Below are 24,888 nucleotides of genomic sequence, written 5' to 3'. Positions count from 1 at the left end.
TTTGCAAGTTGCTGAGCACAAGGCCCACAGCGAGTACTCACTGAGTCTTTTCTATCATTATTATTATCACTATGTTTTGAATATAGATCCTCAAGGTGACAAATTTATATCAAGAAAAAACCCACCATATAATATCATAAAATAAAATCCTACATTGTCATTTTTCTGCACTCAAAGAAAGTTTAAAGACCATTGTTTGTTGTTGGGGGGTGGATATGTTCATCTAAGTTTACCAGGTGTTTGTTTTTGGAAAGGATTGTCCTTTATTCTGGCGGTATGCCCTCCTGGTTTCTGCTATTAAAATGTCCTTTCTTTCATGAAATAATAGCAATAGTAGGTTTTAAAAAAATATCCTGGAGCTGAATGTGGTGGCTCACACTTACAATCCCAGAACTTTGGGAGGCTGAGGTGGGAGGGTCGTATGAGCCTAGGAGTTTGAGACCAGCTTGGGCAACATGGGGAGACGCCGTCTCTACAAATAAACAAACAAACAAATAAATAAATAAATTAGCCAGGTGCGGGTGGCATGGGCATGTAGTCTCAGCTAGTTGGGAGGCTGAGGCAGGACGATCACTTTGAGCCCAGGAATTTGAAGCTGCAGTGAGCTATGATCACACCACAGCACCCCAGCCTGGGCAATGGAGGGAAGCCCCGTCCAAAAGAAAAGGAAATTCTTACAAAGTAAAAAAAAGTTTGTAAGTTTCCCTATATTTAAACTCTGATTTGGAAGAGTTCCTAACTCTTCCTAATCAGAACTTGGGAAGAGCTCTGGGCTTCTGTGGTTTTTGCATGAAGGGTAACGATCAAGGAAAGGAGATGAGGTGGCACGGGCTGCTGCAGGCAGTAGCTGTTCTCAGTGGTGAATTTAAAAATCTCACAGAGCCTTGGCCCAAGCCTCTTGTGTCTTGGGCACTGGGGACATTCCAAAGGGTTGTAGAGCATACCTATTCACAATGTGGAGGAGAATGGAAGGCAACCAGCATTACTGTGTTCATTCACGCCACAAATATTTACTGAGCATCTACTATGTGCCAGCCTCTGTTCCAGGGCTATAGCAATGAGCATAACAGAAAGAAGATTCTCTATTCTCATGAAGCTCACATTATATTGGGCTTGGCAGGTTTTCAGTTTGATCCTCCAACAACCCTGGGGAGGTACCTACGAAACCTCCATTCTCAGTGTGAGAAAACTGAAACAGAGAGGTTGAGTCGTCACCAGAAGCTGTAGTTTAGTGCCCTGGTCTGCCTCCAAAGTTTCGTTCTTCCCGTGGAGCCAGGGCCCCCCTGATGGTCATGCATCTGTCATCTGAACACTGATAGATGTCATCTGAACATCTGTCCACACCCCAGTGGGTGTGGACAGGTTGGCCTTAGGAGCTGGATTTCTCTATGCAATTTTCACTCCAGAACTGTTGTATCAGCAGGAACCCCAGACTTTGATGAGAAACCTGTACTCCATCCCTTAAACTGGTATTGAGTAGGAACAAAATGATGGAAAAGTTCTGGCTGTACCCACAGCTCTGCCACTGAGAGCTGGGTGACCTTGAGGCCTTCACTTACCCTCCTCATCTTTACTCTGGCCATAATATTACCCCTTGGCAATGTTTTTGCAACTGTTCATAAAACAGCATATGTGAAAGCACTGAGCTCATTGCCTGGCAAATGTAGTTGCTCAATAAATGTTAGTTGAATTGGAATCTGAAAAATTGAGGCACAGGCAGTGAACCTAATTCCTGAGACTGTAGACTTCATTTGGCTCACTGATTTGCCTTTAAGCAATTGATTTTGTATGCCAGGGCACACATCAGGATGGTGCAGGGAACCCAGTTTAGCAAGCCCGTCTTATCTGATGTGGATGCGATCCATGATTGAAATAAGGAACATTTCTACACAGGGCGTCTGAATGCTTTATATATGGATGGCCCAGCACACACACACCTGTGGATTGTGTATATCTCAGTGCCAACCACATTGCACTTCCAGTTTCGGGCAGGCCCCTCCTGCCTCTCCTCTAAGGCCAGCAGGAGGCTTGGGGAAACACAGAAGTTGTTTCAGAAAGCTAGAGGAGTCAAGCACCTCCTCATCTCTGCTGCCTCTGCCACACTTAGGATGACAGCCTTATCTTCTCAGTGAGTGGGAAACTCAGTACCTTCAGGGAGCAAGGAGTAGGGTGGTTAGGACACTCTCTTGGTAATTTTTTCGGGTGTCCATGAGAATGATGGTGATGGCACCAGTGGAACTCCCAGTCAAGGCAGTGGACTTTATTGTCTTGATGCAAGAAACTGTGGTGCTGCTGCTGGTCAACCAGGAGGGGCTGAGGGGCCATTTATTTGGAAAGAAGGTAGTTCCCTCTTTCCAATGGGGAAGGAGAGAGAAAAGAGGTGCAGCCATGCAGTCCTTCAAGCAGACTGGAAGGAGGAGTGTTTCTCATGCACACCTGCAGCACCTGGGAGCAGGCACCAGAATCACGTTGCCAGGAGCGGGGGCCAAAGCTAGCAACAAGTGTCCAAAATGAGCCATCAAGCAAGCATGCTGGAGGTGGTGTCAGGAGCAGAGGTAAGAAGCTGAAATAAGGAAAAAAAGGCAAGGTACCAGGGGCTCTGCTCAGTCCTAGCCCCTGCCTGCCCTGGACAGTAAGAAGAGCAAATGTCCAGCCACTAGCCTGGACATGGGTCAGAGTGGGCATGTTGGCCACACAGGCTGGAGGTGGAGACCCCTGAACTCCTGGGCCTTCTGATGGTGATCAGGATTCATCCTGGAGGTGAGGCTACTCAGGTGGCTCTGGCCGAGGTGGCAGCAGGGGGGCAAAGGCAGGTCACCATGCCCATGGTAGACTGAGGGCCCTGGTGAAGACCTGGGTGACCTCAGGAAGCTCAGGCGTCCTCTCTGGGCCTGGGCAGCACTCAGCATGCTCCAGCTCCTGGGGTGGGGGGTCCACCTCCGGAGATCTCTCACCTTCTAGTCACAGGCTGCCAACGCGGGAACGCAGATGACCTGATGTCTCTTGCCGGTGGGGGCCAGGCAGTGTGTTCCGACAGACACCCACGCAGCTGACGGGCTCGGGAAGGTCTACTGCAAGAGACTTGTAAGCGGGTAGCTGTTGGGAGACTTGTCATTTGTCTACTGATCGGAGTCCTGACAAGTTAAGAATGTTCTCCTTTGGTCCCCTGGGGACTCAGCAGGAGGCCCCCTCCTTACTTAGCCTGAGCAAAGCAGAGAACTGAAGCAATTACCCAGATTATTCAGGCAAAAGTCCCCACAAAGTGGCCATTGAGATACGGAGATGCAAGTGGCACCTTCTTTTAAAATCCTACATTCTCTACTTCAGTTGCTTAAAAAAAAAAAAAACAAAAAACAACCAAAACCTATTGTGTTGAAGTGTCTTCAGATGTAGACTCAGCTGGGAACCCACTGTGCTCCCCCAGGATTGACATCGGCCCCAGCCTTCCCAGATCCTCCCGGGATGATTGCAGCATTGACTTAAAACTGAACAGATTAGTAAATAGATTTCCATCTTTGTGCCATGCAATAAACAGTATTGGAAAGAACATGTGAGAGGATTACTGGATAAAAAACCTAATCAATCCAATCAGAAGGAAAGGAGTCTTGGCTGTGACACAGCACAGGGTGTCAGCAAACACCTGGAAGAGAGGAGCTGCTGAAACTGCTGAAGTCTCTTCTGGGAACCAGTGAGTCATCTATCCAGGACCAGAACTTCTTGTCAGTCCCTGCCCCTCCCTTTTCTGACCATTGGCAAATTCTGTTGACCTCTCTCCAATAGACTGAGTCCAAGCTGGCCCATCTAGGTCCTGTGTGAGTTCCACCAGCCACAAGGCTTGGACCTGGACTGTGTCTTCCTGGTTCTGGAATGTAGCATGTGCCCATGTGACCATGGAACTGCACCCTCCCCTGACCCTCCTCCTGTGTGCCCAGCTTACAAAACTGGCCTCTGCCTTGAGTCTTGGTAGTATTGCTTGCATGGCCCAATGTGTTTATAGAATGGTGCCCAGCACAAGTAGTTTTTCTGGTGGGAGGTGATGAAGGGAGATGCATTATCAGGTGACTCCTCTTCGCCCATGTCAAGCCCAAACACAGGGTTGATCATCACATTCCAACCAGGAAGCCGGGGCTCTGGGCTTCGAAATCCACCCTAAGCGTACAGGATCCTGGACTGCTGGCAGCATGGCTAGGCCTGGATGTGTCTGCTTGTAGGGTTCTCACCCAGGCTGGGATAGGGCAGGATGAGCTCAGAGTCTATGTGGGTAGGACCTCCAGACAGGTAGTCATCTGAATCTAAAGATAACGAAGGTGGCAGGCAGGGGAGGGGACAGATAGCACACTCTGCCTACTGATCATACAAGCGTGACCCTGGGGATCACAATCAGGACTTCAGCCAATGTCAGCAACTCCTCCCATCTCAGTGTCTGCCAACACTTACCTCATGTCATAGCCTCAAGGCACGGAGGAGTCATCCCAGACTTCTTGCTTAGAACAGACTGTGTTGGTTGAATTTTTCTCCAATCATCCTTCTGTTTGCTAATTCTGGAGTTGTCCATTTTCTAGTACAAAAATACAAATCCTCTTACTATGTGATCAAGTGTAACTCAATATGACAATCACTAGCTTGATGCAAGGGCTGCATGTCTATAACTCATGAGGTCTCATAAGCAGTTGATTTGAAAGCAAGCTGTGTCTTCTGGGTTGAATGCTCCACTTGTATGCATGCATGTAACTCCTGCGTGACCTTCCCACTGGTGTGTCCAGCAGAAGATACAAACATAGGGAGGATGCTGTGTCAGCACAGTGACGAGAAGATGCTGTCCACATGCTAGAGACATCAGAGAGCCACTGGACATTGGGCCACCTGATCCCCTTCCCCTGGGCTTTCAGCCTCTCCATCACAGATTCCGGTCTCCTGCCCCTGCACTCATACCTGCTCTGGGCTCTGCAGTTTGGTGGCTCCTCCCATCTCTCTCTGTGTTTCAGAATTCAGCTTTTCTTTGTTCTCATTGTACATTCTTTTGGTTTTGATGTTCTATGGAATATCAGGGAAGAAACTCCATCATTTTCTTGTGTTCACTGCAAGATAAGAGCTGCTTGGACGCTTCCCAAAACAGAGCTGCCAGTGGACCTCCTAGTTATCTCTGTATATGGCTTTTCTGGGCTGCTATAGAGGCAGAGAGAGCTCCAGCTCAGGAGTTTAATAAACCTGACTTTAAAACCTGGCTACACCACTTTATTGCCTTGAGTACCTGGCACAGTATCCTGCGTGCTGTGGGTACTGAGAAATTTTGTGCCTAAACAGATGACCAACTGTTTTACTATTAATTCTGGTGAGTCATGGGGCTAGGAAGGGTAGATCCTCAGTTTTCTTTACCGTATGTAACAGACATCTCTTGTTTTTGTCTATTCAACTTTCCTTTTCCCTTCTTGTACAACCACATCTTCTGTTTCAATGATGAACACATAAATGAAATAAATTTAGTGGCTTGAAACACCATTTTATCCTTTATGATTCTGTGGATTTACTGGGCTAAGCTTGGTGGTTCTTCCACTTCTCCTGGTATCAACTGGGCTGCAGTTATCTGAGGTTTGACTAGGCTGGAATGTCCAAGGTGATCCCTCATATAATAGTAGCTGGGACTGGCTGTCAGCTGGAAATCAGCTGTGGCTATGGACCTGAGCACCTCAGTTCTTCTCCATATGGCCACTCTATGTGGCTTAGGCCTCTCACAGCCTGGTGGTTGGGTTGGAGGAGGGAACATTCCAAGTGAATGAAAGCACGTTGCAGATTTCTCAAGTCCAGCTTTGGTGATAAAATAGCACCACATCTACTACATTCTACCAGCCAAAACAAGTCACAAAATAGTCCAGAATCATATTCCACCTCTCAATGCAGGGCATGCCAAAAAAGTTTAGGCTTTTTAGTCTACCATAACGAACTTTGGAAAACTGCCAGTCAGAGCGCTAGACCCCTGTTCACAGAGATGGGCAATTGGTCCACACCTAGACAATCAAAGTTCCCTGTCATGACTCTCCTGCCTACCAGCCCCATCTTGGCAGTTGGCCCACGGATAGGCACCATGACCAAAGCTAAGTCACCAAGACTCCCTCCTTGAGATCTAATATATGAGCAAAAGGAGAGACATGCTTCCCCCTTTATTTGGGGGCTAGGTGGCTGGGATGACATGAGCCTGAAGATATCTGTAGCCAGAGAGCTCCTCTAAGCCACCTATCACAAAAGCTCATCTGCTTTATGAAACAGTGCTGCAAATGTTCAGAAAAGAGTGGGCAGACAGGAAGGGAGGGAGAGAGGTTGAGAGAATGGTATGATGAGGAAGACAGCAACAAGATGATGACAATGTCATTGGTTGAGGCCTGGAGTCCGCAGACTTCCAGTTACAGCCAACAAATTATCTATTTTGCTAAAGCTAGTTTTAATTAGTTCTTATCACCAGTGATTGAAAAGGTTCCGGGCTAGGAGGAAGTCATTCGTTAAAGGTTGGTTTCCCATCTAGAAGAAAGTGATGATAGTAGGACCTATTATAGGCCAGGTACTGTGCCAGGTGCATTATGTACTTTTCTTTTCTTTTTTTTTTAGACAGAGTCTCACTCTGTTGCCCAGGCTGGATAAAGTGCAGTGGTGAGATCCTGGCTCACTGCAATCTTTGCGTCCCGGGTTCAAACAATTCCTGTGCCTCAGCCTTCTGAGTAGCTGGGATTACAGGCATGAGCCACTGTGCTCCACCATATACTTTGCTTTTTCTTCATTTATTGCTCACAGGAATCCTGGAGGGTCAGTATTATTGTGCCCACTTGACAGATAAGGAAACTGAAGCTCAGAGACTCAGATGTAGACTTAGCTGGGATCTCACTGTGCTCCCCCAGGATTCAGGCCCTACTCACATTGAACACAACCAGGAAATGGTGGAGCCCTGCTTCTAGCTCTTTTGAACAACCAAACCTAGGAGCCATCCACTGCTCTGCACTGCCCCAGGGAGGGTATGTAGGTCAGGCAGGGAAGGCATGGTTAGAGTGAGGCTTGGGGTGACTTTCTGGGACAAGTGTGCCAACAATACAAGGCCATTGGGAGAGAAAAGAAAAGGAAATCCCGTATCTCCTCTGAATTTTCCTTCTTTGGGGGCATCTTCCTAGAATCACAAACTCATGGTCAAAATTAAGCAGAATCAGGTCATAGGTAGTTCTAAAAATTTGGGAAAAGAGTGTTTCTTTGTGTTTTAAATTAAGCTTCTAGTTTTAACATACCCCAATTTTGAGGAAGAGAAGAAGGAATTAAAAGAGAGTGCAGGTCCTCCTGCCCCAGCTCTGGAGGAAACTCACAAGTTTCTGTCCCAGCTCCCAGCTCCCCTGCTCTGTGTTCTCAGCTGTCTTGTGAGAGCCACTTCCTGTTATTTGCAAGTCACCGACAATTATCAACCACATGGATGTCTAACAAGGGGGTAAGCACAGCAGAGCAGATTAGGGCAGTCTTGGGATTGGACAGTTTGCTAAATATAAAAATAACTCCAGCCCTTGCCAAACATTTATTTTAATACCCATTACCCATATGGGTCTATTCAAGGCCAAGATGTCAGAACTGGTAAATGTCTTCAGAAAGAGAGCAGTGCATTTCACTAATATTTACTGAGCACCTATGATGTACCAGAATTGACCAACAGTAAACCTTTGATGCTGCTTCTTGTGTCAGGAACTTAACCAAAATCTCATCCCTAGGCGGTCTGTTCTCTGGCCCTAGGCAAGAATTATGCAGAATTCAGTTAGCTTCCTGATGAAAATGGACTTGAGGCTCTAGTGGGATAAATAAACACACACCGGATGCATCCAATGCACTTTTTTCTGTCTCTCCTGGCTCTGCCTGGGACTGGGCTTGGGCTGCACAGACTGAAGCAGCTCTTAAATGATACACGCCCATCCCTAGATACTGAAGATGTGATGGATTCCCCAAAACCTCTTACTAGGGGAGGTTCCTCCACCCTGGCACTGGAAATGATTGCTTTTGCCATAGCTGTCCCCCTTCCCCATGCTCCCATTTTAAGACCTGAGTTTGGAAATCATCTCTCAAACTCAAGATTCTCTCAGTGCCTTTCAGAATAACCTCCAGGGCTCCTTCCACTGGAACCTGGAACAGCTTTTACTTGCTGAGATGTTAAATCTACTCACATCAGCAGTAACTGACCAAGCTTCCTTTTCCCATGGGGGGGTGACAGTGGGAGACTGAGGCAGCCCGGGTAGGAGCAGTAACCTTAGGCTGGCAACTGGGGAAAGGAGGGTTTGGACTGGCTCTGTCCCCACGTCTGGCTGACTGTAGATGTCTACGTCTACTGCACAGCCCCTGCTGCTTGCCAGAACCAGACAGCCCTGCCAGCTCACCTGAGGAAATAGTTGAAGCTTCCTCCCCTCTAGGAAGTAGGCTTTGGAGCACCCAAGTACCTGTGAATGAACCCATCAGCTGATAAACCACTGGCCCATCTGCCTGTCAGCCCTTCTGATGAACCCCCCTCCCCAAAAGAATAGGTCCCTGCACCTCCCTTCTGCCTTCCCTTACCCAAAGAAGACTGAGATGCTGGTCTTCCTCCAGATCCTAGTGGCCCCCTTTACTGGAGCCGGACTCTGTTTTAGGGCCCTTCCTTTATCCACCAGGGCACACTTAGTAGAGTGAAGTTAGTCTCTAGAAAGGTCTGATCAGGCTGTTGCAACAAAATGCCACAGACTGAGTGGCTTAAACAATAGGAATGTATGTCCTCACTGTTCTGGAGGCCAGAAGTCTGAGGTCAAGGGCAGGACTGGTTACTGGTGAAGTCTCTCTTTCTAACTTGCAGACCTTCTATCTGTGACCTTATGTGGCCTTTTCTCTGTCATCGCATGTGGGGAGAGAGAGAAAGCATGCTCTGGTGTCTCTTCTACTTCTAATAAAGACCTCTGTCTTATCAGATGGGGGTCTTATTGGATGGGAGTCCTATTGGACTGGGGGTCCTATTAGAAGGCCCCACCTTCATGACCATACGTAACCTTAATTACCCCCATAAAGGCCCTAGCTCCAAACACAGTCATGTTGGGGTTGGAGCTTCAACACAGGAACTCTGGGGAGAACACAATTCAGGCTCTAATAATCTCTTATGCCAGGATGATCCCAAACACTGTTTGAAACTCTGGGGGGCCACCACTCACCCCTCCTCATCCCATCCCCTTTGGACCAAAATCCTTAATAATGGAAGCTGAATTTGGGCTTGCTTCGTGTCCCTGAAAACTTGATTAGAAAAATCACAGACATTTCTACCACTCTAGAACACCCAGTCATTACTCAAAAGATTTCCATGAGCCCTGAGCAGCTGTCGTGGGACCCCATTTAGCTCCTCAGTCTGACCCCATGACCCTCCACCAATTCCCACCTGCTTGGATCCAGGTTCGGGTCCTGGGTGCCTGTTAGGAAGGTGCAGCAACCCGCGGAAGTCTCCTTTTCCATTTGCCTCGATGCCCCCTGCACTTCCCTTGGAAAACTTCCACTTTATAATGCTGGGGAGGGGACAAGCCGGGAAACGAGGCGAAAACATCAACGTATTTTATCCTAAAATGTATTTGTTTGATATATTTTGAAGTGGCTGTTCAAAGAGCCAGCCAGCAGAAGTAGCCCTGCAAAGCTGTCTTTTGTCGGGGGGATTTGCATCTGTACAGAATGTGCATTGATGCAGCCAGGTCTTCCCTTGTCTGGATCGAGGAAAGATTAACTGAGAATCTAACATCTTTAAAGGTCTGAAAGAAACATTTACCGTCTGTTCTCTCTGAGGGTTGCTACCTTTGAGGTTCCATCTACAGAGCAAGACCACCTTTGCTAGCCAGGCCTCCTCTTCTCTTCCCTTCAATAACCTGATCACCACCATAACCTGGTTTGGGCCAGGCTCTGACTCCTATTCTTTCTGTAATCTCAAAATGGTATATAAGGTTCTGCACCCCATTGGAGATGCACGCGTTAAAAATTTTATGTGCCTTTTCTCCAATTAATCTGCCTTTTGTGAGCTGATTTTTCAGTGAAACTTCAGAGGGTGAAAGGGAAGTTTTCCCTTGGCCCCTGCAGGAGTCATACAGATAAGGGTGGAAGGACTTGGGGCTGGGGAAGGGAAGACACTAAATGAACTCTCAGTCTGGGTTTGTTGAGCAGCAGCCCTGTGGGTAGATACAGCAGGGAGGAAACCAGATCAGGCAGAGGTTGAGAGCAGCTGCCTCATCTCAAGCAAGGCCGCCTTTCTTTGCCTCCCCTGGAGCAGGGCTTGCTGTGGTCTGGCTGCTAAGAGCTTTCTCAAGCCAGCAGCTGTGCTAGGGCGCGTGGTCCCCAGTGCAACGGCCAAGCTCCTTCACTCCGAGGGGGCCTCATTTCCCTTTCTCTTGCAAACCCCTGTTAAAGGCTGAAATGTGGCCCTGCCTCATCCTCCCTTGGCTTAAGCTTTTGCCTCTGAAGGGCACCAGAGGGAGACATCCCTGCAGGTCCTGTGGGAGAAGCTTTTTCTCCTGCATAGAGACCACGTGATACGCCTAGAGTGTAGCAGCCCGAGAAGCCATAGCATCTGGCCCTGCCCTCTTGTCTGCAGGAAGCATAAAGACCTCGCTGGCCTCCTGCAGGCCCCAGACGGGTCCAGAATTCCCTGGGGATCTATGAGGACTTCCTGACTTGTCTCCCACTCTGTTTCCCACCATGTCCGTATGTATGTTGCTCAAGCCTTAGCTCCCTCTCGCCAGTTCATTCATTATTCATCCACTCAACAGATACAGCACACAGATTCTGACAATGTGCTGGAGCTGCAGGAAGGAACAAATAAGACCCTTGCCCCGGCTTAGCTCATTGACTAACTGAAACAGTCAATGATGAGTAAAGCAACGATAAAAACATAAAGGGCATATACTCTATACTCTAACTCATATATGGAAGTAAGGGGTGCTATGGCAACACCGATCTGGGGCCTGCATTTGTTTCCTAAGGTTGCTGTAGCAAATTAACACAAATTTGGTTTAAAACAACAGAAGTGTATTGTCTCATAGTCCTGCAGACAGGAAATCGAAAATCAAGATGTTGGCTGGGCCCTGCTCCCTGGAGAGGCTCCAGAGGAGGGCATTTCTTGTGTCTTCCTCGCTTCTGGTGGGTGCTGATGACCCTTGGCATTCCTTGGCTGGCAGCTGCATCTCTGTCTTCATAGGCACATGGCATTCTCCCTGTGTGTCTGTGTCCAAATTTCCCTCTTCTTAAGGACACCAGTCATGAGATTAGGGCCCACACCAATCCAGGATGACTTCGTTTTAACTTGATTACATTTGCAAAGACCCAATTTCCGGATGAGGTCACATTCACAGGTAGTTGGGATTTGGGGATTTGAACATATCTTTTGGGGGTTCACAATTCAACCTACAATAGGGTCCTTAACCTGGACTTGGATCATCAGGGCAGGCTACCTGGAGGAAGTGAAATTAACCTTTGAGAGGGAATAGGAGTTAGCCAGGTAAAGAATGAAGAGGGAAAAATGTGATAAGTCCAGGGGCAAGAGAGGGCTTGGAGCATTTCAGATGATAAAGGTAACCTGCAATCTGGCATTGACTGGCAGTAAGAGTGATACAGGGTGGAAATAGGGTTTAATAGTACCCCATGCTGCATGTTAAGGGACTTGGATTCTATCCTCAGGGGAATGGGAAGCCACTGAAAACCTTTGTGGAAGAGACTGACACGGTCCTATTTGTATTATAGAAACATCACTCTTGTGGCTATAAGGAGAATTGATGGGAGAGGGCACCTGCGGACAGGGAGACAGGTGAGGAGGCCTGTGTTACGGTCCAAGGTAAAGAAGATGTTTTCGAGTGTGGTCAGGACATAGGAAGTGGAGAGAAGAGAATGGGCTGTGGAGATACTTATGCAGTGGAATCAACAAGACCATGTGATTGAAGGGGTGTGGGGAGACACTGCTAGTCCATCGCTTCAGGGGTTTCAGGCAGGCCTCTGGCCCAGGGGATTCCCACAGGAGACAGATCACACCTCCCAGGGGAGCTTATGCCAAGGAGGGGGCCCCCTACATAAAGCATGTACAAAGATGTTTTGGGCTTTGATGTAAAATGCTCATGGCATTTACACAGTGTGGAGCCAAATGCCCAGAGGGCGAGGGGCCTGTTGTTCTTCAAAGAAAGCTGTAGTCAGGTTTCCACCAACATGGAGCAGCCACAAATTATGACATTATTTGGAGGAAGCAAGCTTAAAAGACAAAAATCCCAGTCCAGGACCTACCTTTAAGACTGGGGTGAAACGAGGGAATGCTGCATGGGCAGGTAGGGATTGGAGGGGATTATGGCATGTGTTAGGCAGAAGGAGCTCTGGGTCTCCATCCCACATGATCTGCTTCTGGTCTTTTGAGCTCGCAACACCTGCCCATCTCCCTTCTCCTCCACCTCCCTCACCTAATGCTCTGGATTGATGGTTGTTCTGTCCCTTTCCCCATGTCCCACCCCAGGCTGGCCTGATGTGCCTGTCCCTGGACTGCAGCCTCAAGGTCTGCCTAGCTCCTGAGATGCTCCTACAGGCCTCCCAACCTGGTCACAGGCACTCCCTTCCCGTCCCACGAACCCTCTCCCCCAACCCCAGCTGCTGATCCAGCACCTCTCCCAGCAGAAAGCAGCTGACCAAGAAACATGGAAATGAAGTTACATTTTAGACTCTGAGAATTAGAGAGGTTTTGGAATCCTGGGAGAAAAAAACCCCAGGATAATTGGAGTTGTTATTTATGAAGCCAGGCACTGTGCAAAGAGAATTGCATGCATCATCTCATTTGATCTCCACAATCCCCCGAGTATTACTCTCTCTGTTTTACAGATGAGGCGATGGAAGCACAGAGAGTTAAGTGACGTGTCCACAGTCACACAACTTGTCCAAGGTTATATCACTAGTATGTGGCAAAGTCAAGATGCAAAGCCAGGTCTGTGTGATTTTTAAAGCCTGTGCTGATGATCCCTCCACTTCCTGTCTCCCAGCACCTGACTGTGCACGTGGACTGCTCCATCAGGGATCTTTGTTGCACTACATCCCCTCGTGACCTCATCAGTCAGAGTGGGATGCTCCCATCCCCAAATCAACCCCAGAGCCAGGCTCAGTGAGATTTAGAAAAAAATCTCTGATATAGAAATTATGTTAACCATACTCCTTGTCTTGTAGCTCATTATCATAAAAAGTCTGTGCGAAGCCTTCCATTGTTTTTTGGGCTCCTTTCCCACTTTATCCACAGTCCTCACTCCAATTCCCTTTCCTCCCCTGGGTACTCACCACAGGGTATTTGATATACAGTCCTGCATACTCATAGATCCTTGTTAAAATCTAATGTTGTTTCGTGGTGTGTATGTGTTTTTAATTTACACTAATGGTGCTGTGCTGTAAATCTTGTTCTGTTTCTTACTTTTTTTTTCCTACTCTGCGCTAGGTTTTTAAGATTTATCCCTGTTGCTCTTTACACTGCTAGTCCATAGCTTCAACCACTTCCCCCATCTCTTTCCTTTCCGTTCTCCCAGGCTTCAGCCAAACAGGCACAGTGCTTGGGTGATCATTCTGAAATATGTCCCTTATGAATCTGTTCCCGAAATGGCTCTGGACTCTTTTCCCAGGAGAATATTTTTGGGTCATAGACTTTATACAAACTTAGTTTCACTAAATATTTCCACAACATTTTCAGAATGGCTGTGGACACTTATTTTGTTAGTAGCAAACGTTCCCATCTCTCCATTTTTCTTCCAACATGTAGAGCTCACATGTTGAGCTCACAACAGGTTGAGCTCACAACACCTGTAGTTTCAGCTACTACTCTAATTGTGAGGTTGATTGGTACCCAAACGAGGGGAGCTACAAGACCACAGGGCCGAGCCCATCACCTACCCCAGGGTAACAGCTCCTCCTTGGCTGCTGGCATTGAGAACTATTCACACACCTTCCGTGCCCTGCCCTGTGGCATGTGTGAATCTCCTTCTTTTTCTGTCAATCTTGACTTGTCTTGCCCTGTTTAATCAGAGCCACCCGTCAGCATCAGGTAGAACTCAGAATTAGTTGTGTGATTTGGTGTTCTTGTGCCTGAGGATGTGCCCATTGTATCAATATTCCTCCCAGACCTTGCTTAATTGACTCCAAAGATAGCTGTGCTTCTTTCTCATCTCCAGTGCCAGCCCTTCAGGGCCTCAGTTTTCCCAGTCCTCTCAAACTTAGCTACTTATTCCTCCTTGCTGCCTCATATACGCCATCCGACCTAGGTTGGAATCTCAGAATGCTCTCCTGCCTAGGATGGATGACCATTTGCATAACTAGCAGAGTAACCTACAGAGAACTTATTTTTGGCTTTTCACTGTTGTAGAAAGACATTTCCCTAAATTTCCTTGGGGGGATTAATCAGAAAGAAATCGTGCTCCCTCACCTTCCACCCTATGTTGGGAAGGGGAAAATTCTTCTTTGTGTGTCTAAGATTGAGTTTCTTTATGCCTGGCTACTCCACTGTGGAAGAGAGAGGCGGAAGTAGTCCTCTGTGTTCTGGAATTTGACAAATAAACTGGTCTGATGCTGGGAGACACTCTTGGGCTAACAGTGGAGTCCTAAGAATCAATTTACATATAGCATCCATGAGGCGATGTGTAAATGGAAGAGAAAGCAAAGAAGCTGATGTTTAGAGACAAGGATGAGGTGGAAGAGCAGAGCAAAGTAGAAATGGAAAGGTCATGAGGAACTTGAAAACAAACAGAAATGGGGAGAATCACTGCCTCACAATAGTATCAGCTTACCATTGTCACAAAAATACTGCATAACAAATACCCAGACAATCTCAGTGTCATATGACAAGTATTTATGTAGCCTGTGCACCTATTGGTTACCTGGGATTGGCTGATATGGATGGGCTTAGCCAGTTGGTTCTGCTGGTTTCATCGAGGCTCACTCTTGCATCTGTAGCTGGTTGGGGACTGGCTGATCTAGGTTGGACTCTGTTTGTGGCAACTCAGCTCTACACATCTCTCATTTTCCTCTTGGGACTAATGGGCCAGCCGAGTCCTGCTATTCTCATGGGAGTGGCAAAGTGCAAGATGACAAGCCTAATTGTGCACACGCTTTCCAAAGCTGTGGTGTTGTGTAGCTTCAAAACGATTCCAAACACTTATATGGTTTGCTACATGAATGATATATGTGCTGCTATGATAAGAGCTTGGAGTGAACTCCCTCTGCCTTTGGGATTATTACATCACATCTTATCAGACCCCATTTATGAGTTACTGACCTGAACCAGTGGACTTCAAAATACATGGAAACCTAAGAGTTTGACAGACCTTTTGAGAGCTTAGGCTGCAGCAGGCTACACTGTTGGCTGCTTTTCTGAAGACAGAGCCTACAGTGTACAAGGCTGCACTCTGTCAGCCTCTTCTCCAAGACCTACAGCTCAGGCTGTGTGCAACAGGGTCACACCTTGTTAGCCTTGCTTGCCAACACCACACCACCATCTAGGAGGAAGAAAGGACTGGCATGAAGTGGAGCCAGGGATTAGAATCCAGCTGATGAAGCTGGGAGGAGTCAGCTTCAGGCCCAAGTTCAACTGGCCCAGGGCCATGGGATGGAACCTTCATGCGTGTGTGTGTATATGTGTGTGTGTGCATGTGCACGTGTGTGTGTGTGTGTGTGTGTGTGTGTATTTTATCATTGTACTTCAATGAGGCTGAGGCAGGTAGGTACTACAGAAGGCTGGACATTCAGGTGAGAGCTTCCTCTGCTTCTTTCCCTTCCTCCCTCCTTCTTAGAGAGTGGGAACCATCCAGGCTGCCCCTACTGCCTGCCAATGCCACTGCAGAGTTATGGGTAGTCCCGGTGGCCCTATCCCTCACTTACAACAACTGTTCAGGAGCCAGATCTTTGGGAGTTTTATGGGTGATGAGAATGTATGAACCAGAACAAGTTTGACTCCTTGATCCCCCATTGAACTGGCTACAGGAAAGTGAAATCAATTCTGGTAACCTGAGCAGCAGGAGAAAGCAGGCAAGAGTAATGGGAAAGCATCAAGGCCATTTTCTCACCTGCACAACAGGGAAGAGGAGAAAAAACCAAGCCAATAACAACACAATGATTGTGTATTGATGCCTGCTATGTAGCAGATCCTGGGCTGAACAATGGGATGCACAAGTGCGTGTCCCGGAACTGGTGATAGTCTGGTTGAGGACAGGGGACACATATATAGATACGTAAATACAGCACGCTGAGATGGGATGAAAGACGGAGTGCTGTTTGAACCTAGAGAAGGCAAGACCAGGCAGCATGGGCAGGAAGTCCACACGGGGAGGCCTAGCATGGGCTAGGTTGTGCTGCAGCAACAAACCACCTCAACTTTTAAGGTTTAAAACCAAGGTTTCCTTCTCCACCGTGGGTTAGCAGGAGACTCTGTCCCACACTATCATTCTTACTCTGGGACCCAGGTTAAAAGAGCAGCAGGCGTTTGGCTGTTGCTAGTCACCATGCCAGGGGGAAAGAGAATTCTAGAGAGCCTCATATGGGTGAGCAAATGCTCAGGCCCAGAACTGGCAACTGCCACTCTCACCCATGACTTACATCAGGGCTTGGACATGGAATCTTATAGTATGCCCAGCACATGGGGAAAATGAAAAATCTGGTGAGCAGCACTCAGGGATGCCACAGAACTTTGGAGATGCTTCCCAGAGGAGAAGAATTTTGGGATGGGGTTTAATGAAGAAGTAGGCAATGAGGCAGAGAAGGGAAGGACCTTCCAGGGTCAAAGGCTCCATGGAGACATAAAAATGTAAGGTGTGTTCCAGGAAGCCTAAGGGCAGTGGGTGGTGGAGGCAGAGAGGTGAGGGGTGGCCTCAGTGTAAAGCTTCTTGTGAGCCTTGCTTGGTGATTTGCAGTTTATCCTCCAGCAATGTGCAGGCAGCAGACGTCTCTGAGCAGCACAGTGCCGGGGATGCTTAAAAGGAAATGCCCGGGAGGATTTGGGGAGAGCTATATCGGGCACTCAGCTTCCCGAGCAGAGGCCTGCAGTCAGCTGGCCGCAGCCTTCATTGTCTTTGTTTCCCTGGATAATGCTTTTTATAACTCTGCGATATCCAGCACTTGCTCTTATTTTAAAGATTTTAAAAACCTGCTGTTGTGACTGGGGCAGTTTGGGTGAATGAAATCATGTTTTTTGTTGGACTGTGGAGACAACATATATAAATGATATCATTGGCGCTGAGAGCTTGGCAGCTCCCGGATGTATCAGAGGTCATTCTTAGAGCCCTCATTAAGGCTGTACATCACAAGTCGCCACAAGACCGAAGGAGGGCAATACGATTTTGTGATGAGACTTCTGAGGACAAATGTCTCTGAAGAGGGTGTACAGCTGCGTTTTCAAGTTCCCATCTCCCATCTCTCGGATAATTCCCTCGTCAACATAAAGAGAGGAGGCTGGGCAGGGAGGGAGCGGTGGAAGGAGTTGCAGTGTGGGAAGGGCTTAGCCTAAAATACCTTTGTCAAAGTTGAGTCCTTGGAACCGTGTTTGAAACATTGCACTGCTACAGAGGAGTTTTCACAGACAGTGCCCCCACTGGGCAGAACCCTTAGCACTCTCTCTCCTGCCTGTACAGACGAAAGAAGACTTCGGTTCTGGTTCCCAAGAGGGACACATGTCGGAGAAAACATTGTTGACCTCCCTCTTGCCTACATCACTGTGCTCACTTCTTCTGGGACCTGTATTCTTTCTGTTGGTGAGCTCGACACTGTTGGCCAGGGTTCTAGGGAGCAGGATCACACAGCAGTGCTGGTCTCTCTTTCATGCCGCGATCTGTCACACAGACACAGTCTATCTCAAAGAGAGATGAGAAGAGCCAGGTCTCCTGTCTTCTTCCTCCATGCTGTTAGCTCACCAGGGCAGATCTTGACCTCCAAGAATGCCGTCTTCCCTTCTGGAGCTGGTCCTGTGATGTGAAGCTGGCTATCTTCAATTCACACGATAGGGAGTAGGACATTTCATTTTGGCCTTAGGTCCAAGCCATCTTCTTCAGTGTAGCTGATACTAGAGAGCCCACAATGAAGCCAATAATTGGCTCCCCATTGGGCAATTTGTGTCCCTTTTCAGAAGGAGGAAGGGTTAGTAATCAGCACTTTTAATGACCAGCATGCAGCATTAACAAGTTCTCAAGGCCTGCAAGCCATAGGGTTTCTGTCTTCCCTATATTGGCCTTGTAACCCCTGACCACGATTAGGGTAAGAGTCAAGAGAGTCCCAGGACAGGAAACAGAAAACATCAGATTTGTGTTTTGGAATGAACCCTCTTGGTTGGATGCAGTGGCCTGTAATTCAGCACTTTATGAGGCCAAGGTGGGCAGATTGCTGGAGCCCAAGAGTTTGAGACCAGCCTGGACAACATGGCAAGACCCCATCTCTACAAAAACTACAAAAATTAGCTGGGTGTAATGATGTATGCCTGTGGTCCCACCTACTTGGGAGGCTGAGGTGGGAGGATCCCTTGAGCCCAGGAGATCAAGGCTACAACAAGCTGAGATCATACCACTGCACTCCATCCTGGGCAATAGAATGAGACCCTGTCCCCGTCAAAAAAGCAAAAACATTAAAACAAAACAAATAAACAACAAACAAACAAAAAACCCAAATAGAAAGAACCCAAATAGATGAACCTGGATTTATAAACCAGCTCTGTCACTTACCAATCTGTATGACTTTGGATAAGTCCTTTACGCTCAGTTGTACAATGGGAACAAGGATAGTACCTACTCAGGATGGTTTGGAGGAGCAGGTTGAAGGATGGTTTGGAGGAGCAGGTTGAAGGATGGTTTGGAGGAGCAGGTTGAAGGATGGCTTGGAGGAGCAGGTTGAAGGATGGCTTGGAGGAGCAGAGTTGAAAGCAAGGGGCCCAGTTAGAAGACTATGCAAAATCCAAGTCAGAGATGATGCCTGGGAAAAGGTGTGCATCAGTCAGGGCTTGAAGAGAAAAACAGAACTGGTAGAAGATGTATGTAAGAGATTTATTGCAAAGAATCGGCCGACATGACTGTGAGGGGCTGGCTAGGGAAGCCCAAAACCTGCAGGGCAGACCACTGGAAAGGACAGGCTGGAACTCCCAGGTGTGATGTGGAGCTGCTGCCCACAGGGAGACATTTGTCTTCCTCAGGGAAGCCTCAGCTCTGCTCTCAAGGCCTTTCAACTGATCAAATCAGGCCTACACCAATATCTAGGGTGATTTACCTTACTTTGAGTCCACTGATTACGGACTACACATCTACAAAATCTCCACCTAGATTTGTGCTTGACGGAGTAACTGGGGACTGCAGCCTAGCCAAGTTGACACATAAAATGACCACTCCAAAGGGCTTTGTCCATTCTCCGTATAACAGAGACCCTGATAATTTAGAACAAGACTTATTAGAGGGGCTCTTTGGCTGTGCCTTGATGTTGGCCACAATAGCATAGCAAGCTCCAGCTGGCTGGTTGTCAGTCACGACCTAAAGTAGCGAGGAGCCAACTGAGGGAGCATGGGTGGCTTGTTACCCATTTGCCCAAAAGTCCATAGAAGGATTTCATGGCCCCAGGCAGAAGCTGCAAAGAACTGAGCTCCCTGTTGCCACAGGTGTAACATGAGGGTACTGATACCCACTTCAGAGGGTGTTTTTCAGGATTAAATGAGCTAGAAATAACTTGTAAACTGCAGCTATACATATGTATCAGAGTTTCTGATAGAGACTATAAAATAATTTATACGTATCAGCCTCCAGGTCTAAATGTCTTCACTTGTAAGACTAGTGTTCCTCACTTATCACCAGTCAGCTCTAGCTTTGTTAATAAACTAGATTCCAACGATGTAATAATAAAGCTCAACTTTAAAAAGCATGAATCAGTATTTTAGAGAGTTATGTGAAGTTATTTCAAGAAGTGTGGTAGGAATGACATTTACGTGACTTGTTTCATACATAATCTTGGAAAACGCCTACTTAACCTTCTCACGTGTAACCGAAATGTTGCGTCCTTGGTGAAGGCTGCCCTAATGTGCCCAGGCCTGGTTATGGGACTCATCACAGGGTGACCACTGATGATGGATGTCCAGAGACAGACTTAGCCACTCGCAGCCTACCTCAGCTGTCACCACCTAACATGCACCTCCAACTGCCATCCCCAAATCCTACAGTCCTGCCTGTTAGTGTATTTAGAACCCCATTCTGCTTGGTGAGTGGGATGAAGGGGGTCTGGAAACCTGGTCCTATCACACCTGGTGTCTGTTGTCCCTGAGGATCTGAGCCCCTGGATTGAGCTGAAGCTCCTTTCCTCCAATGGGTGAGCCATCATGCTTTAGGCACTGTGCTAAATGCTATACGTGAATCATTTCAGCTAACGTTTATATATTTACTGCCCCTTACATTTTAGCCACTTTCATAAGAACTTGATACATATTAATTTATGTAACCATCATAACTCTATGAGTAGGTACTATCCTTGCTCCCACTGTACAATTGAACTTAAAGGACTTGTCCAAAGTCATACAGATTGGTAAGTGACAGAGCTGGTTTATAAATCCAGGTTCATCTAACTCCATGGCCAATGTCCTTAGCCATGACCCCATATAGCCTCCACAAAACAGCCTAGATAGTCCTGTCTCTATTTCACTCTGCCACCTGCCCCTCCTACACACACACACACACACACACACACTCACACACACACACCACTTTCAGGCACCTATTACTGTAGTTTGAAGTTTGTGGTAACCTTAACTTTGTAGTTTGGGCTCCTGAGTCCTCTCAAGTAACCTGGTTAATTCCTCAGTTAATTCCTAATCTTCTGTTCACCTGTATTACTCTCTCACCCCCTCCATCAGTCCTCCAGCAGGCACAGAACAACAACAACCAAAAAACTGAAGAGCCAAGTCCTGTGCCACTGTCCTGTGACCATCGATCCAGGCTTCTATTCCCTCATGGATTCCACCGCACCATATATATCTGATGGTGCCTCTGTCTCTTCACTGGCCTGTGCACTCCTTTCAGGCAGAGACTGGATCTTACTTACCTTTCTCTCCTCAGATCCCAACTCAGAGTAGTGGGAAACCTCTGCTCAGGCACGAGGTGGAAATAGGGCCAGGGGGAAAAGTTAAGGGGATTAGTGGGGGGCAGATAAACCTCATGGCTGCTGGATAAGTGGAGATTAGAGAGTGGCAGTTTGCATTTCCACTGAGAGCTGGGGACTTAAGGAGTTGAGGAATTCATATCAGGGCTATGGTTCTTCCCAGAGTCAGATATGCAATGATGTTGACAGGGTCGGCCCCCTGATTCTGTCCAAGCATCATTGTCCGGATTTCTCTGACATTTGCATTTATTGAAATTCACTCTTATTTCCAGGGGAAGCATGACAAAAATACACACGGTAGCACTTTAACCAGTTTAGAGGAAGGTCATGAGGGAAAGAGAACAAAAGGGAAGAAGGAGAGGGGGCAAGAAGAAAGGAAGGAGAAGAGAGAAGAGGAGATGGGAAAAAAGCAAAAGCATGGGGGAAGGGAGAGAGAATATTTCAAAGCTGACTTCCAGAGGCTTTGTGGCGTGGATGTTAAGCAATTACAGATTAGAGGGTTCTAAAAGAATCTCTACCATCTGTCTTCAGAGTCTCAATTTTGCCTCTGTAAAATGGGCAGTAACGAACTTGCCCTTCACGCTAAACTCTGCCATGAAGAAGGATTTAGGCATGATCAAGAATGTGGTCCATTCCTTCTCAAGAACGTCACAAGTCTTGGTGAGTTGTTTTGCAAGATTTGAGACAGCTTAATACTGAGATGGAGAAATAGTTAATTTGCCAGACTTCCAGGAAGGCTGTGGAAGGCAGAGCAGCCTCACGGGGCTCTTGATTCGAGAGGCAATTGGAGCAGGGCCAACTGGACCATCCCTCCCAGTGTGGCTGCATGTTTGAGTCAAGGTCGCCTGGCAGGAGCAGCAGGTTTGAATGAAAGCAGGGCTTGAGGGAGTGCACTAGAACAGCAGTATGCAGTCCTTGGTCCCTTAAAAATTATGGAAGACCCTGGCCGGGTGCAGTGGCTCATGCCTGTAATCCCAGCACTTTGGGAGGCCAAGGCGGGCGGATCACAAGGTCAAGAAATCAAGATTATCCTGGTCAACGTGATGAAACCCTGTCTCTACTAAAAATACAAAAATTACCTGGGCATGGCGGCGAGCGCCTGTAGTCCCAGCTACTTGGGAGGCTGAGGCAGGAGAAGCGCTTGAACCTGGGAGGTGGGGGTTGCAGTGAGCCGAGATTGCACCACTGCACTCCAGCCTGGCAATAGAGCAAGACTCCATCTCAAAAAAAAAAAAAATTGTGGAAGACTCCAAAAACTTTTATGTTTTTTTAAACCCATTGGTTTTAAAAATATATATTGGTAATTCAAACTGAGGACATTTTAAGACACTAGAATGCACAAGCACACATTTCATTGGCCCTCCAATCAGTGACATCATCAGGCATCAGGTAGATGCTGGAGAACTTCTCTGTGCACTTGACAGAGCATGAGAGTGGAAAATGCAAACCACATTTGGCGTGGTTATGAAAACAGGTTAGATCTCTCAGACACCTGGATACTCCCTGGCCCACCCTGTGAGAACCTCTGAACTACAGACGTGGCAGAATGTTACGCCTGATGGGAATCCTGCTGTAACTCTTCAAGACCTCAGACAAGGCGGTGACCTCATGTGATCACAACTGCGATTGGATTTCTTGAGCTATGTGTACCAGTTAATGTGCAAACAAGTCAGAATGATTCACTCAGCCAGAGGCACAAAACTAGAGGGCTCCAGAGAGAAGTACAGTCAGGAATTTGGGGAAATCACAGAAAGGGCCCTGGATCCATGCGAGGTATGAAATTTGAGGATTTGGATCCACTTGGTCTAAATCTGCCAGATGCAGAAAGGCCCCATCTAGGTTCAAACTTGTGGCTGTAAGTTCAAAAATATAACTCTTCCCAAAGGCCTTGAGCCTATAGCAGCATCTGCACTCCCCTTATGAGGTCAGCGTCTGTGCTCAGCCCTACCAGCCCCCTCCCCTTTCCCAGTGCTAGAGAAAACATGAAGCCACTGCAATCAAAATGAAATGTCAAATTGTTAAAAACCCGAGGAACAGCTGTAATTTGCAAGGAGACAGAGTGCAATTAGCATACACTTGTCAGAATGGGAGATGGCTCTGTGAGCCCTTTATTGCCTTAGTTTTATTAAGACTGGACTGATTATTACAGTTTCATTTGCTGTTTGCCCCATTAATGGCCAAAGCAGAACAATAAACAGGAAGGCAGTAGAGAGCGTTTAGGAGCAGCATGCCATCGCCCTTGAGGGTCTCCATGGAGGTGAGAGAGGAATCAGGTACCTGCGTGTGATTTTGTTTGGAGAAAGGGGAAATGAGGGCCTCAGCAAGGATCCTGCAGCCTCTAGTCTACCAGCACCTTTTGTAACTTTTGCTTCCTGAGTCGCAGTGCTTTGGGACAGAGGCCAAGAAAATCAGGGCAGACAGTAAACAATCACAGTGTCAGCCTGGTAATCCAGTTGAGGCCCTGTGGGGAGACGGGAAGTTAGAGTTCCCCAGGCATGTCCCAGGGTGGTCTTTAAATTATTCTGCAGGGGCACTATTCTCTGCTAGGGGACATTTGTCTGCAATCGCTGCTGCCTGCTGGGCCTCTACCCCTGCTCTTACCTGACCTTGCACTGGGGGTTGTTCCCTGAACCCCAGTCCTGCTCTGATTGCTGCTGCAGGAGTTTCTGCAGCCCTTGAATCAGACTCAGCCTCCCTGGGTGGGAGGCAGTGGGGTTGCCCCCCAGTCTGTCATCTGTGCACACAGTCCTGCTGGAGTCTCTTCCGTGGGCTTCATTAAAGGTCATGGAGCCTGCTCATTGGGTGAGCACAACCTGAGGATACGACCGAAGAACAGTTTTATTTTTGCTCCCGTTCTCCTTTTAAAATTTATTTGGTGAGGACCATTTTTTCCCTTGCCTGAGGATGAAATGTCTGTGTCAGGCAGGCCCCATAATTTTCTCCTGGCTTTAAGGTAATACAAAGATCTCTGGTCACTTTAAACCACAAATACTGTCTCCATTCAGTAATTAAAATGGTCTATTCCTAGATAATAAAAATTCTGGACTTGTTTTAATGCCAGCTAAAGGAGTCCCTTACAGTGGAGAAGGGGCAGGGTCTTTGGCTTCCCAGCCCAGTGTTTCTCCTTCTCTGCCAGCTGACCTGGGAGTTTCTGAAGTTTCTGACCCTTTCAGGGTTTGGCTGGTGGAAGGTGGGGTAGGAGGAACAGGGAGTGTCTCCAGGAAGCAGACATGGGTCTATAGGCTGAGGCATCCTCTCTGGACACCTTCTTCCAGCCTCATGAAGACCCCTTAACCTCCAGTGTTGCAGCACTATCTGCCACACAGCAGAATCAACTCACTGGAATCTGTTCGCCCAGGTTCAGATTGTTTCTTAGAAAATCTGGGTGGCTGCAGGACCGTGCAGTCTCCTTGCTGAGAAAGTGGGGCTCAGATCGTCCTGCTCAGGTAGGGACTTCCCATCTCTGCCTACACTGTTCCCTCTGTTTTGCTTTCTCAGGCTGACAGGCACTGCCTCTCACTTGACATTCCACAGTAGTTTGTGTGTGGGTCAGACATCAGTTTAAGTGTTCCCACCACTCCAGGGGCCACATCGTGGGGCCTCTGTGGGTCCCATTAAGGGTCCTTCTATAGCTGCAGGTGAAGGAGGTAATATAGCCCACCATCCCCGGCTTTTTGTTTTTCAACTCCAGTCACTCTTTCACTCTGTCTTGCATATTTTAATCTTGGTCAGAGGCCCTGCTGAGAGGTCTAAGGATTGTGAAAT

The 24,888-nt window shown here is 47.6% G+C and overlaps 1 long non-coding RNA gene across 1 annotated transcript in view; it reads right to left on the bottom strand.

Annotated features, from left to right (window-relative positions):
- Window positions 1-18,798: 18,798 nt before the first annotated feature.
- The window catches only part of LOC131384068 (uncharacterized), a 52,640-nt gene continuing 46,550 nt past the window's right edge, over window positions 18,799-24,888 (bottom strand). The window contains exon 3 of the long non-coding RNA XR_009214560.1: window positions 18,799-18,963. This is a non-coding gene — a long non-coding RNA (uncharacterized LOC131384068). The remainder of the gene's footprint in view (window positions 18,964-24,888) is intronic.

The sequence above is a fragment of the Hylobates moloch genome, unplaced genomic scaffold (assembly GCF_009828535.3).
Source record: "Hylobates moloch isolate HMO894 unplaced genomic scaffold, HMol_V3 SCAFFOLD_8, whole genome shotgun sequence".
Classification (NCBI taxonomy): Eukaryota; Metazoa; Chordata; class Mammalia; order Primates; family Hylobatidae; genus Hylobates; species Hylobates moloch.
Note: the sequence above shows the minus strand (reverse complement) of the source record. Positions and strands in the feature narration are given on the sequence as shown.